Consider the following 13,355-nt stretch of genomic DNA (forward strand, 5'->3'; position numbering starts at 1 on the left):
AAAAAACTATTTAAACATCAGGAAGTCATTTTCTTGCATGCATAATATTTATTGTGCAATTACTAGTTGGTTATAGTTATATTTATAAGAAATTAGCACCATTAACGTTTATATGCTGGCCAATTAAATCCTAAAAGTATATATAATTTACCAAAGAAAATAGATTATTTATAGTAAAGCTCTGTTGAATGAAGGAAAACAAAACAATGAGAAAGTCAATAAAAATTACAAGGTTTGAAAAACACTTAGTACTGACACTTCATTGAGGAAAAATAAAGAGTGGGAAACAAAAATCTCCATCATATTTGAATATACTTTTGAACACATCAATATGTTTAGATCTATCTTAACCAAATTATAAGTTGTGTTAGCTTTGGATCACTGTGACCAAAATATCCAACAAGAACAACTTAGAAGAGGAAAGGTTTATTTGGCTCTCATGGTTTCAGAGGTCTTAGTCTAAAAACAGCCAATTCCATTGCTCTGGGCCCAAGGTGAGGGCAAAGATCATGGCAGAATGGTGTGGTAGAGAAGCACTGCTCCATTCATGGCATCCAGAAAGCAGAGACAGAGAAGGGGTTTCAGGGAAGATGAACCCTTCCAGGGCACATTCCCAGTGACTCACTTCCTTCAGGCCTGCCTCAACTGCCTACAGTTACCACTGAGTGAGTCCATTCAAACTAGGATGTACTGATTAGCTCTCATAGTCTAATCATTTCACCTCTGAACATTACAGCATCAACACAAGAGCTTTTGGACACCTGAGATGCAAACTATAACATAGGCAGACAATTTTAGGCTAGTTAGGATTTACTTACTATTTCAAACAGATAACATTTTTATAGTGTCCATGCATGGAAAACTTTGAGGTCCTATCAGACTTCTGTGGCCCTGGAGCCACATAGATACAGATGTCAATAGCCTAAAGTTTACAAAATAAGTAACTTTCAAAGTAAATAACTTTCCAATTTGTAGTATGTAAATGAACAACAAGTTTCTTTTAAAGCAATACTATTCTCTTCCCACTATAAATTATAATACAAATTAAAATCAGTTCAAAGTTAAGGGGTTTTAGTATATATACACTTACTGGTTATATTCTTATAATTTTCCTAGAGAAGCTCATTTAACTCTCTGGATGCTTTAGCCAGTGAAGGATACAAATTAGTACATTATCCATACACATGTGTGGGAATATTTTATGCTCTTCTCATTTTCTAAGTGAATAGACAGAATCTTTGACTTTCAACATGTGTTTTAGTAAAATGCTTTTGCTTATCAATAAAACAGGTAATAATTGATTCCTTTCCTTTTAGGAATATGACTACATTCAAACTAATATAACACTTTAATAGACATGAGTAACAGTATTATAATCATCTTATGACATATTTATTTGTTATATGCATACAGCTATATTAAATAAAAAACAATGAAGAATTTAATAAACAGCTTAGTTATTTGTAATATACATATTTTTTAATACAAAGTCAGATTTTAGAAGTTGTACATAGAAAGCAAAAAGCACTTTACATATTCATAATTAGCTTTAAAATTTCTTTATACTGTAAACACTGAAAATGTTTATATTTACTGATAAGGAATGCCAAGTGTATCCATCACCATTTGAATAGCTTGCAGAGAATTGGTGATTTCTTCTATACTATCTCTTCTTAAAACCCAATCCTGTTTAAGTCTGTTTTAAAAAATAAAAATAAAAATATGGCATTAAAACATATATTTCTTAAAAGAGTTAATTTCTTAAAAGAGTTAATTTTTATCTTTATGTGTTAACTAATTCATGACACATCATTTCTCTTACAACCTTTTCAAAGAGGTGGAAGAACTTCATATTATTGCCAATTATCAGTTCTAGAATATTTCCTTATGATACTGGCTTCTTTGGAGCTTATACTACTTATTTTGCTACCATCTTTTGCTCATTGACCATCTCCTAATTACGAACCTGCTCTTGGACTTCCCCCAAATCCTGCTACCATTCTCATTAATATCAACATCCATATGGCTAAAAAACCAACAGCATTCTCAGTTTTTGCAACCCTTTCCTTCCATTCTTTCTTAACCAATCCTTTCTCACATAGTTTACATTCTAGACTTTATCACCACTTCTGATTTATCCATGTTATCTGCTTTAATACAGTCACTGAACCAATTCCTCCACCCTGCTGAGATCTCTAGTTCACTTGACCTCAACACATACCTATTGTTCATTAGAATGTTATTCTCACTTTCCTCCCTAACTAGTTTAGTTATCTCAATATTATTCCATTCTGTTTCTTTCTCTTATCAAACTTGTCTAGAAAATTCTATTTGGGTTCCAAATTAAATAGAAATATCTTCTTTCTCCATTCCTATACAGATATTGCTAAAGAAACTATACATTTTTATTTTATGTCAAATGGGCATTTGAATTGCCTAGTATGCTTCTGCTCTCCCAGATGACTATTTTATTTCTTTCCTCTTTTCAAATATCTCTTCCATACCCTCTAAGCTACTTCTGAGTTGTTGAGTTTAAAATATCACACCACATTGAGAAAACGGTATAAATCAGGGGAGAGTTTCATGTATCTTCTCACACAAATCCCTACTATGTACACTTCCATCTTCTTATTCTTTCTTGTTAAAAATCTAAATGCCTCACCATTGGTTAGTGGTCAAAATGCGGTATGTATCCATACGATGGAAAGGAGTGATAGAAAGGAGTGAAATTTCAATCCATGATCACATTCATTCATCTTTTGGCCTTAAGTGCTATCTACATCCTCAAACCAACAGTACTCCAATTTTTATCTAAAAAATTGTTCTTCTGTTCAACCATAGGCATGATTTTCCAATGGCTTATTTATATTTTCCTCTTATTTATGCTGTAGGTTTCTCAAGCTTATTCTAAACAAAAGCCATGCCATGATGCAACACTCCTGCCCACTCTGTGCTATCCTCTCCTCAACTCACCCTCCAGGACTTAAAAATCACATGATGCATTCTCGGCCATTCTCTTTATCTTAGTAGTTGTCACTATCTTTATTATTTCACTCATTAATCTGTTTGCTCATTGTCATTCTTCCTGAACCACATAGCTTTATGCTGCACAACCAAATTTAAGCACTTTGTAGTTCAAGATGCAGCTCTATATGATTTGTACTCCCTGATCATGGGGAGTAACCACATAAACAAACACACCTTAAAAAAAAAGTAACATAAACTAGGTAAACCACAATTATCTTTATGGGTCTATAACAGGCTAAATGGTGACCCTGAAAGATATATCTATGTCTAGTCACAGAATCTGTGATGTTACATTATTTAGAAAAAAAGAAAACAGTTTTTTTTTCTTTTTTTGCTGATATACTTAAGTAAAAGATCTTGATATAAAATCATCCTGGATTGGGCTGGGGTTGTGGCTCAGTGGTAGAGCGCTTGCTTAGCACATACGAGGCCTGGGTTCAATCCTCAGCACCACATAAAAATAGAGATTGACATGGAAAATAAAACTGATATAACAAGGTTCTTAGCATTTGGTCTGAACTATTTAACATAAGGAATTTGTTGAATAGCTACTAAATACCCAAAGCTACATCAATATTATTTCATTATAGTGAAATTGATTCCTTTAGATTTACTGAATAGTCTATTCTTTTTTTTTTTTTTTTTTTTGGAATAGTCTATTCTTATTCAAATGTTTTTTCTCTATGGTTAAGAACAATATCTTGTTTATGATAGTGTTAACAAATATATATTTAAATGAATGAATGGTGACATGAAATTATAGAATACAATTAACTGCTTACCTTGAAACTATTCTGGTCCTTATTGGTGTTTCTGGAATAACGGGAATACCTATGGAAGAATTCTTCTTTTGATTATTAAGTATTCTTTCAGCATTTATTTTATGTTTACGAGCTGTAAGTTTGTAGATGCTGTAAATGCGGTCCACAACTTTGGGACTACTTCGTACATCCTAAAAAAGAAAGTGTACATTTACTAAAACCTAATAAAAATTCAATCTCTCCTAGAATAACAAAATCAATCATTTGAATACTATGCAGTAGGCTTTCAAGCTTTTAACAATCAAGAGCATGGCTCTCTAAGTATAGCAGGCAAATTATTTTAAATTGTGAAATAATATGTAAGACAATTATAAAGAGAAGAAATATTCAAAAATTGTAAATTTAATTTGATACTGAATGCAAAAAGGAACTATACTCAATATAACCTGTCATATCTAGATACTAAGTCCTATGAATTTTACCTCTTCCAACTTTCTAGAATCATCCACTTACCTCTCATTGACACAACCCTAGGTGAAGCACAATCTCTTGTCTAGCCACTACACATCTACATTTGCCTCCTTTAATGGTCTCCCCATATCTATACATGCTCTCCCAAATTCATTCTTCAGTCAGTAGCCAGGGTGATGCTAAAACTTAAATAGGAAAATATTATTCTCTTGCTTAAAATGCTTCAGTGGTGTCCACAATTATCAGGATAAAGGCAGGGCTCTGGTTACTCTTATGTTGATTGTGATACCTGGAGAGAATAACTCAGATGTCTCGGCACAGAAAAGCTTGAGACATATTTATGGTTATGATAGGTGGATAGAGAATTATACGTATCTTATTTCCTACCCTGCTAAGGTAATTTGTTATACTCTCTAGTAAGTAGGAAATTCTTATTTACATGACTGAAATAAATTCTATTTTCAGAATTCAGTTTCTTTAATATCAAAATGAAACAATGAATACACACACACACACACACACACACACACCGATACTAGGCAAAAAAAAAAAAAAACAAGTTTGATCACATGCAAAATCATATTTAGTGTAATGGTTACTAAAGGAAAAACATAAAATCTATACATAAAAGAACATAGAAAATAAGCTCAAAGAAAAGTAACTGATCAATACTTACAGAGGCTCTGTTTGTTGTCTTCAACAAAACAGCCAACAAACAACAATTTTTTCTGTAAATGCTTCCACCCTTGTCTGCAACTTTGTCACCAGGCTTTTCTCGGTACATCTGCAAAAGCTCCAACAATGTGTGTATACAGTTTTCTACATCATAAACTGCTGAAGTAGTTTTCTCATACTTGAAGAGAACAGAATGAAATTAAAAGTTGTAATAAGCATACACCTTTAAAACTGCCCAACCGTAAAGACAGCTTAGAGCCAAATCTTTGAAATATCTGCCACAGGTACAAAGGACTTCATGAGATAATTTTTTGTTACTCCTATCATATTTGAATCTTATATGCATATTAATCTTTTACTTTCCTAACCACTTCAAAAGTTCCACATAAAACAAATTAAAGCTAAAATATCTAAAAAAGAATATCTTGAAGTAAATAAAAGCAAGCTTCTAAAGAGAAGACCATTTTAGCAAGACTCTCTCATGAAAGAAAACTTATCTGTTACAGTTAGTCATAGAGTAAGATAATGAGTAAGGCAAGATCTAATTATACTATTTTACATCCTTCTTGAGAGGAAGATGTACTTTAGAATAAAACAAATTTGATACTAAAAATCTAGGATTAGTTTTTCATGCTTTATTTAATGATACTATTACATTCTAGGATTCGTTTTTCATGCTTTATTTAATGATACTATTACATTCATACTGAAATTTGCATGTTTTCAAAAAATAATCATTCTAACATAAAAATAAGAAACCATTAATAGCTAACACTTGCATGGCATGTTTATATATCAAGAACTTTTAAGTATATTAACTCATTTAATCTTCACAGTAACATTTTGAGATGAGTATTATTTTTTTCTATACCCATTTTACTGTGGAAGAAAGTAAAGCAAAGAGAGGCCAAATAATCTATAACAGCTTGCAGAACTGGGATTCAAATTCAGTAGTTTGGGTCTATGTTCTTAACCACTATTCCTCAATATATTGGGTACACTACTGTCATGGTTGTGAGGGTGGGCAAGGAAGGTAAATGTCTCATCTTAATACCACTGATTGTATCCAACTTCTGTAAGCATTATCATTCCTTTTCTATAAAATGGAAAATGTATGAGTTACTTTACAGGATTATTATAAGAATTAAATTAAATAATGTACAAAAATACTGACAAGTTCTCAATAATACTATTATTCATATTATTATTCATATTATAAAAGTAATAGAAATAAAACAACAAAATAGCATTCATATCTATAGTTATATTCATAAATTAAATATTTTCCCCATCAAGACTCTTCATATACATGAATTTTAATTTAGAGGCCTAATTTCAAACTTTGTTTTTTTTTTTTTCCTTTTTTGGTGCCATGGATTGAGACCAAGGGTAGTGCTTAACCACTGAGCCAAATCCCCAGCTTTTTTTTTTTAATATTTATTTTGAGACAGTGTCTCACTAGGTTGCTTATAGTCTAAGCTGCTGAGGCTGGCTTAGAACCTGCAATCCTTCTGACTCCTTCCTGAGCTATTGGGATTAGGCATGCAGCACCATTCCCAGCCTAATTTCTAATTTAGAGCATTTCTACTCTACTTCGTAGAGACTCATCCAGTCCACACTGGATGTGTGTATATGTGGATGTATGTATTTAATCCTGCAGAGTAATACCTTTATTTTACAATTTATATAAATTCTATCAATTCTATCTATCTAATAATTTGCAGAGTTACATTTCTTGAACAATGAATATTTCATTATTAAAATGGAAAACTACCTTAGCTACATTAAGCAAAACTTGTACAGGATATCAGTGACCTCCATACAAGGAACACTACGATTACAACTTCGGATTAAAACAAATATTTTAGAAATTGCTCCACTCTCAGCCATGTTCTCACAACAACGTGGAGATATTCTGGTAACAACCTCTGAAAGAGAAAAAGACACGTTAATTTCCACTAACAACAATGCATTCCAATTTTATATATAACTATAATGTACTAAGTAGAAAAATAAATAAACAGAAAGAAGACCAATTGAATAGAGAAAGAGGACAGGGGAGGGACTGGGAGAAGAAGAAGTACAAAGGATTGAAATGGAGCAAACTGGCTGGGTGTGGTGGCGCATGCCCATAATCTCAGAGGCTTTAGAGGTGGAAGCAGGATGATTCCCAAGTTCAAAGCCAGCCTCAGTAACTTATTCAAGCCCTATGCAACTTAGCAAGATCCTGTCTCTAAGTGAAAAAATAAAAATAAAAAACAGACTGGGGATGTGGCTCAGTGGTTGAACACCCCTGGGTTCAATCCCTGGTACCTCTCTGCCCCCCCAAAATAAATGGAGCATATGAAATTATATGCATTTATGTCAAAATGAACCCCACTACAATGCTCCAAGAAAAAAATGAAGTCTTATTTAATACTGTGTAATCACAATGTTCTTTAAATATTCAAAGATAAAAAATGCATTCCTAATCTTATGCAAGATATTGTTATAACAAACTAACCGAGGTGTTTTAGGGCCTCAAGAATGGCAGAAAGGTGCTTATACGTTAAAAGATAATGAAGTGCAAGTGTGGTTCTTTTTTAGAGTTTATCTTCTTCTCTAATATCCCTATTAACCATCTGAAGACTTAACCGTATAGCTTTAATTTTTGTAAAATCATGTTTCTTCCTCCAAGAGTAGCCTCTCCATAATGCCTTAAAGAGATAAAAGAATGATTTTAAGATTACAGCCCATATTGTTTTGAATTTATATATACATTTATTTCTACAAAATAAATATTTTCATTAAATTTATATGATATGAACAGATACATTTCAACTAAAACCTCAATTTTGGTTTTATTCCTGTATCAAAAACCATAGTTTTCACTTACCTGAAGTTTAGTTATTCTACCATTAAATTTTTCCTGTCTTTTGCAAAGGAGAAAGTGACGTACTGCTTTCTGTATTACTGATGCAGCCCTATTTTTCTGGTTCATACATTCTTGAACTTCATGCTCAATTTTATGATGCTATAATATTTCTCAATAAATCTCTTTCGTTCTAATTTTGCTCGAAACCATCTCTGTTTAAAATGTGAAGATTTTTTCACTTTTAATAAACACATTTTTAAAAGTAGACAAAAACGTACATACATTTATATACATATTTTATATATGTTAGCATTCTTCATAGCCATGTGAAGTTTACATGCTCCTTGAATTCTAAAAGCAGATAATATGAAGCTGCTATGAAGTGAAGGGGGAAGCCAAACTGGCTGTCAATGCTAAACTCTAAAGGAGAAAGAAATAGAAGGTCAAAACGCCTTTCAAACCTCCAGTATCATTTCCCCCTTCTACTTCGTAGAGACTCATCCAGTCCACACTGGATGTGTGTATATGTGGACGTATGTATTTAATCCTGCAGAGTAATACCTTTATTTTACAATTTATATAAATTCTATCAAACTATACAACATTCTGAAAATTATTTTTTCACTAAATATTTTATTGGTACATGCATGTTAATTACACAAATAAGAACTTTATTCAGAATATAGAATTCCTATAAACCATAATAAAAAAGAACATCAAGTAGAAAAAGGGACAAAGTGCATAAAAAGAAAGATTAGAAAGAGCACATGATACACAGATAAGAACTTGAATAATAAATGTAAAAATTTCAGAACTGCTGGCAATCAAGTAAATGAAAAACAAAATGAGATACCATTTCCAATTCACTGGAATGGCAAAAATCAGGGTGTCTTCTGATGCCACTGTTGTGAAGGATTTAGAGGAACAGGTACCCTCCAACTTTACTAGTGAGAGTATAATAAATGAGTAAAATTACATCAGAGAGTAATTCACAGCTTTATTGCTGTTCCATAAAGAAGATTTCCAAACTTACAGTCATTCTAATAGCTATATGCTGAAAGTGTTACATATTATATGATCTTTCCATAGGAATCTGAGAATTGTTCAATATATGTCAAAAATTTCTAAGAGGAAAGTTACATCTCATAGTTTTTCTGCAAAAGACAAACTGACCTGAATACAAATGGCTGAATTAACCCGTTTGTTAGCATTCTTCATAGCCATGTGAACTTTATATGCTCTTTGAATTCTAAGAGCAGACAGGTGATAATATGCAGCTGCTGTGAAGTGAAGGAGCCAAGATTTGGCTCTCTGTTCTAAAATCTAAAGGAGAAAAAGAATATTAATAATCAAGTGTCTGACTTTTTTGATACACCAATATTTTAACTGAAGAAATTTTTTGAAGTACTATAACAAATGAGTTGATTGCTCAGTTGTATAGCATGTAGAATGTTAAAATATTTTATTTTTTATTGGTTCTTTTTAGTTATATATAATATTAGGATTCATTTTGACATAATTTAAAAACAGAATATAATTTGTTAAAATTCAGATCCCAGTACATCTCTTTTCCTTCCCCCACTTCCTGCCCTGTTCCCTTCCCTCTATTAAAGTGTCTGATTCTTAAGATAGTTTTTTCTCTTATGTAACTATCATGATTCAATGTGATTATAATCCTGTATTTCAAAATATTTAGAATAATTTAACTCATGATTCATAGTATGTAAGCAAAATTATAGCATTTAACTAAACTACCCAACAACAGCAATTTAAGACCTTCAATGTATGAATAATAAAAGATATCAATGCTAAAAACCAAAAAAGGCTACTGTATTCCAGCAGAATAGTTAGAAATGGTGATGTTAAATCTGATAAAATTATATGAATTAATTGTTCCAGTATTAGTGTAGCATAAATCCAGTGTAAGATTCTTATAGTATGGCTTTCAACAGTGATCTTGGGGCTTTAGATTTCTAATATATATGAGTAAAATACAAAAGAACTCTATTTTAGGTTCAAATCAGGCTGTTATGCCTATGCCAGTGCTTTATATATTGGAAGCCAAATGTCATGAGCTCCCTTAACAGAATTATCTTTTGCTGAAGATTGGGGTGACATCACAGGAATGGTAGTTACAATTCCTTAAGGGCAGCAAAAGACTACCTGAGTAAAAATTAACATCTTTAACCTATGAAACCTTTCCCTCATACTTCTTTCAGTTTTTTTGTTGAGTCATTATACAAGAGAAATTTTATTTTGCATCTCTGGCAATGGGAAGCAGCAGGGTCAAAGAACAAAAATCTGTGACACCCAATGCCTTTCTATGTAGCTCTGCAGGAGCTGAATGAACTCAAACTAATAATTATATTAGCTCTGAAAATATTCTCCAAAGACCAAAATGTCTTACCACCATTTAACGTCAAATACTTTCATTTCACGTGATTGAAACATTCTACTTAAAAAACTTACTTTTCTCCTTTCTAACCAGCCACGCACTAGTGCTTATAGAATAACTGTAGATTTTTTAATTCAAGATATTTTATTCTTTCACATTTCCCAGCCTCCCAGGCTCATATATGTCTTTGTATGATCAAAACAGCAGATTTCTGCTGAAGAAAGAGCTGTCTTCTTTTATGCCCTCTAAAACGTGCTTGGATTAGACAAGCAGCATGATGTTTCTACAAGGAAAATTTTACAAATGACATTAATAGATAGAAATAATAAGATTTTCCACCTACTAGAGATTCTTGAATTCTTTTCAATGTTTGAGGATGTCATATTTCATAGATATGAAAAGGTGATACAGTCTATATAGATCTATAGCCAAAATTGAAGGGACAAGTCAAGATCAATAGATATTTGGTGTTCTCTCCCTCTTACCCTCCTGATTCTTTTCATTGTGAGGAGGAAAAGGACTAAAGTTATTATAGGAAAAATACATTTACTAAAATAGCTAGCTACAATATAAAGAGCAGAGTGGTCATTATAACCAGCCATGAGGGAACTTCTGTGGTTTCAAGAACCACAAAGCATACCACCAGCATACTTTATGTTGCTCAATTACATAACATCATGACAATCTAATTTTCACACACACAGAGGATGTGAATTTAAATGATTTTAATTCACTTAAGCTAGGTTTGTTTTATAAACCTCCAGCTATTTGGGCAAGTAAATTTACCTCTCTAAACATTTTCCTCACCTTTAAGTTGAGTAGGATAATAGTAACTATCTTATAAGGCTGTATGAAGATCAAATTTGTTCATATACAAGAGCTTATCCAATGCTTGGCATACTTTAAGTATGACAAGTAAGAGTAATAACAATAATAGTTATATTATTAACCATAGTGAATATTACATGAACACTAAAATTTAAGTCAAATTTTAATTTTTGATTTTTTAACTAAAGCCCAAAGCTATTTTAAAATGCAGATGTTAAACAATTTAAATATATAATCAATAGTGTCTTAAAGAGCATGTTACTAAGTACTTGACTTATACTAGACAAAATATGCTACATTCATTATGATTTCTCCAGATTGGTTATTTTCACTGAAAGCACTTCAAACTTGAGTTTGAAAATAACTTATAAATACATACGATATATGCATGCACTATATATATAAAATACTAGTGTCTTTCCAAGTAAAAATAACTTTTACTTGAGTATAATAGATATAAAATAAATGAATAATTAGGTCTAAAAAATTCTTTTTTGTATTATAAATGAGTTATTTTGATTTACACCTACTTTTGCCATTAAGAAGTGCTCATGAGCCATTCTTAAAGAAAGTATAGCTCTCCATTTTCTCTGAATGATAATTGTTGATGCTCTCATCTTCAAAAACCTAAAAAATAGTTATTATTGAAAAGCAATTTCAAATTTAATATATTCAACAAATATTTATTGTTCTCTTACTTCCAATACTGAGGACAAAAAAATACAACAAAGGCAAAACAAAAGGAAGCAGAAATTCATACTTAAGTTCTAGCAATCACAATTTTATGCATACACTTAAGACACAATAAAAAGGAAGTTTTGCAATTGGCAATATCCCAGTGAGTAGGAAACAAGAAGTTCCATAATTCTGGTGTGACAAATAATTTTGAACAAGATCAAAAGAAAGTATGACCATTTGGGTCCAGACAAAAACCTCCATAAAGTGAGTCATGACAAATAATAGTAAAGAATAAAGTCTGTGTGAGTCTCTGAGCAGACAGGAGGTGGTCAAAAAGAGAGGTTGGAAGATTACAAGTAGCCTCAGATAAGAAAAGGACACTTATTTGAGAAGATGGGCTCTTTAATTTCTTCTCAGTATTATAGAAAAGGTAAAAAGATGAGTTTGTTTGATTGTCAGATTTCTTAGAAAATAAGACCGAATATCATTGAGAAAATTCACCATTTTGGTACAAGAAAATAAGATACCAGTCCTTAATATTGATAGTGGCAACTGTGTCTATATAATAAGTCCTCTAACTCTGCTCTGCTCTCCTAAACTGGACAGCAATCACAAATTCTGGGATGTGAAGAAAAATTCTTATAGTGTGAAATTAAAAAAAAAAGACCATTTAATAGCAGCCTCTAAAAAATGTAAGTAAAACATACATTAAATGACTCAATAAGTAAGGAAATAGAATATGCATAGAAAGTTGGTAATTAGGGTCTTCATCATTAAGGACAAAGAGTATGAAGAGTAATACAAAGTAAAGAAAGAAAGAAAAAGAAAAAGAAAATGAAATATGAAAACAAATTTAGCCAATAGCTATATCAACAACAACAAAAAGGACAAAAGCTTTAAGTGTATGTAAATATTTCTTACTAAATTATATCATCAAGGCTATGCTCTACATTTAAAAAGCAAGATATCCCAAGAGATATATTATGGTTCATGAATGGAGAAAATATCAACAAAAACTAACCATATAAATTGAGCATAGCAAATACTTATGAGGACTTGCCAACCACACATATACTGTTATGCTCTTCCACAGGGCTACAATACATTACCCTGTTCTCTCCTGTTTGGCATAGAAGCAACCTTGAATAATTTCAACAGCTTTTAATACAGCTAAATATTCATTGCATGCTCTCCAACACCTATAATAGGCTTGAATCTTGCAGGCGCTCTCACTTTACATAAATATTTCTTAGCTTTATATCTTCTCCATATAGCCTATCAAATACAAAAAATATAACAGGTATGCAATGACTGTCATTTTTTGTAAATTGGAAGAATTAGTATTAAGACAGTCAATCTGAGGTTAATGCAGATAAACAAAAATCAATTGTAGAAATAAAGTCACATACTAACTCCCATTAGAGTCTGGCATATAGTGAGTCCTCTGAGGACAGTGGTGCCGATATAATGAATGCCTGCCATGTACTTTAACACACATACCCTGTTGCTGGCTGTCAGAAAAGCCTAACGTAACACTAGCCAATATTTTAAATTGTAAGATGTGCATTACATGTGGAAATCCAGATACATGTGCACCAATGCATTTGGAAGAACAGAAAGAAAATGAACACACTAACCTACTCTCCATTTCCTGGGGAGTAATCCT

The 13,355-nt window shown here is 31.9% G+C and overlaps 1 pseudogene; it reads right to left on the reverse strand.

Annotated features, from left to right (window-relative positions):
• Nucleotides 1-1,590: 1,590 nt before the first annotated feature.
• The window catches only part of LOC143637777 (abnormal spindle-like microcephaly-associated protein), a 48,366-nt pseudogene continuing 36,601 nt past the window's right edge, over nucleotides 1,591-13,355 (reverse strand).

This window comes from Callospermophilus lateralis, unplaced genomic scaffold (genome assembly GCF_048772815.1).
Source record: "Callospermophilus lateralis isolate mCalLat2 unplaced genomic scaffold, mCalLat2.hap1 Scaffold_183, whole genome shotgun sequence".
NCBI lineage: Eukaryota > Metazoa > Chordata > Mammalia > Rodentia > Sciuridae > Callospermophilus > Callospermophilus lateralis.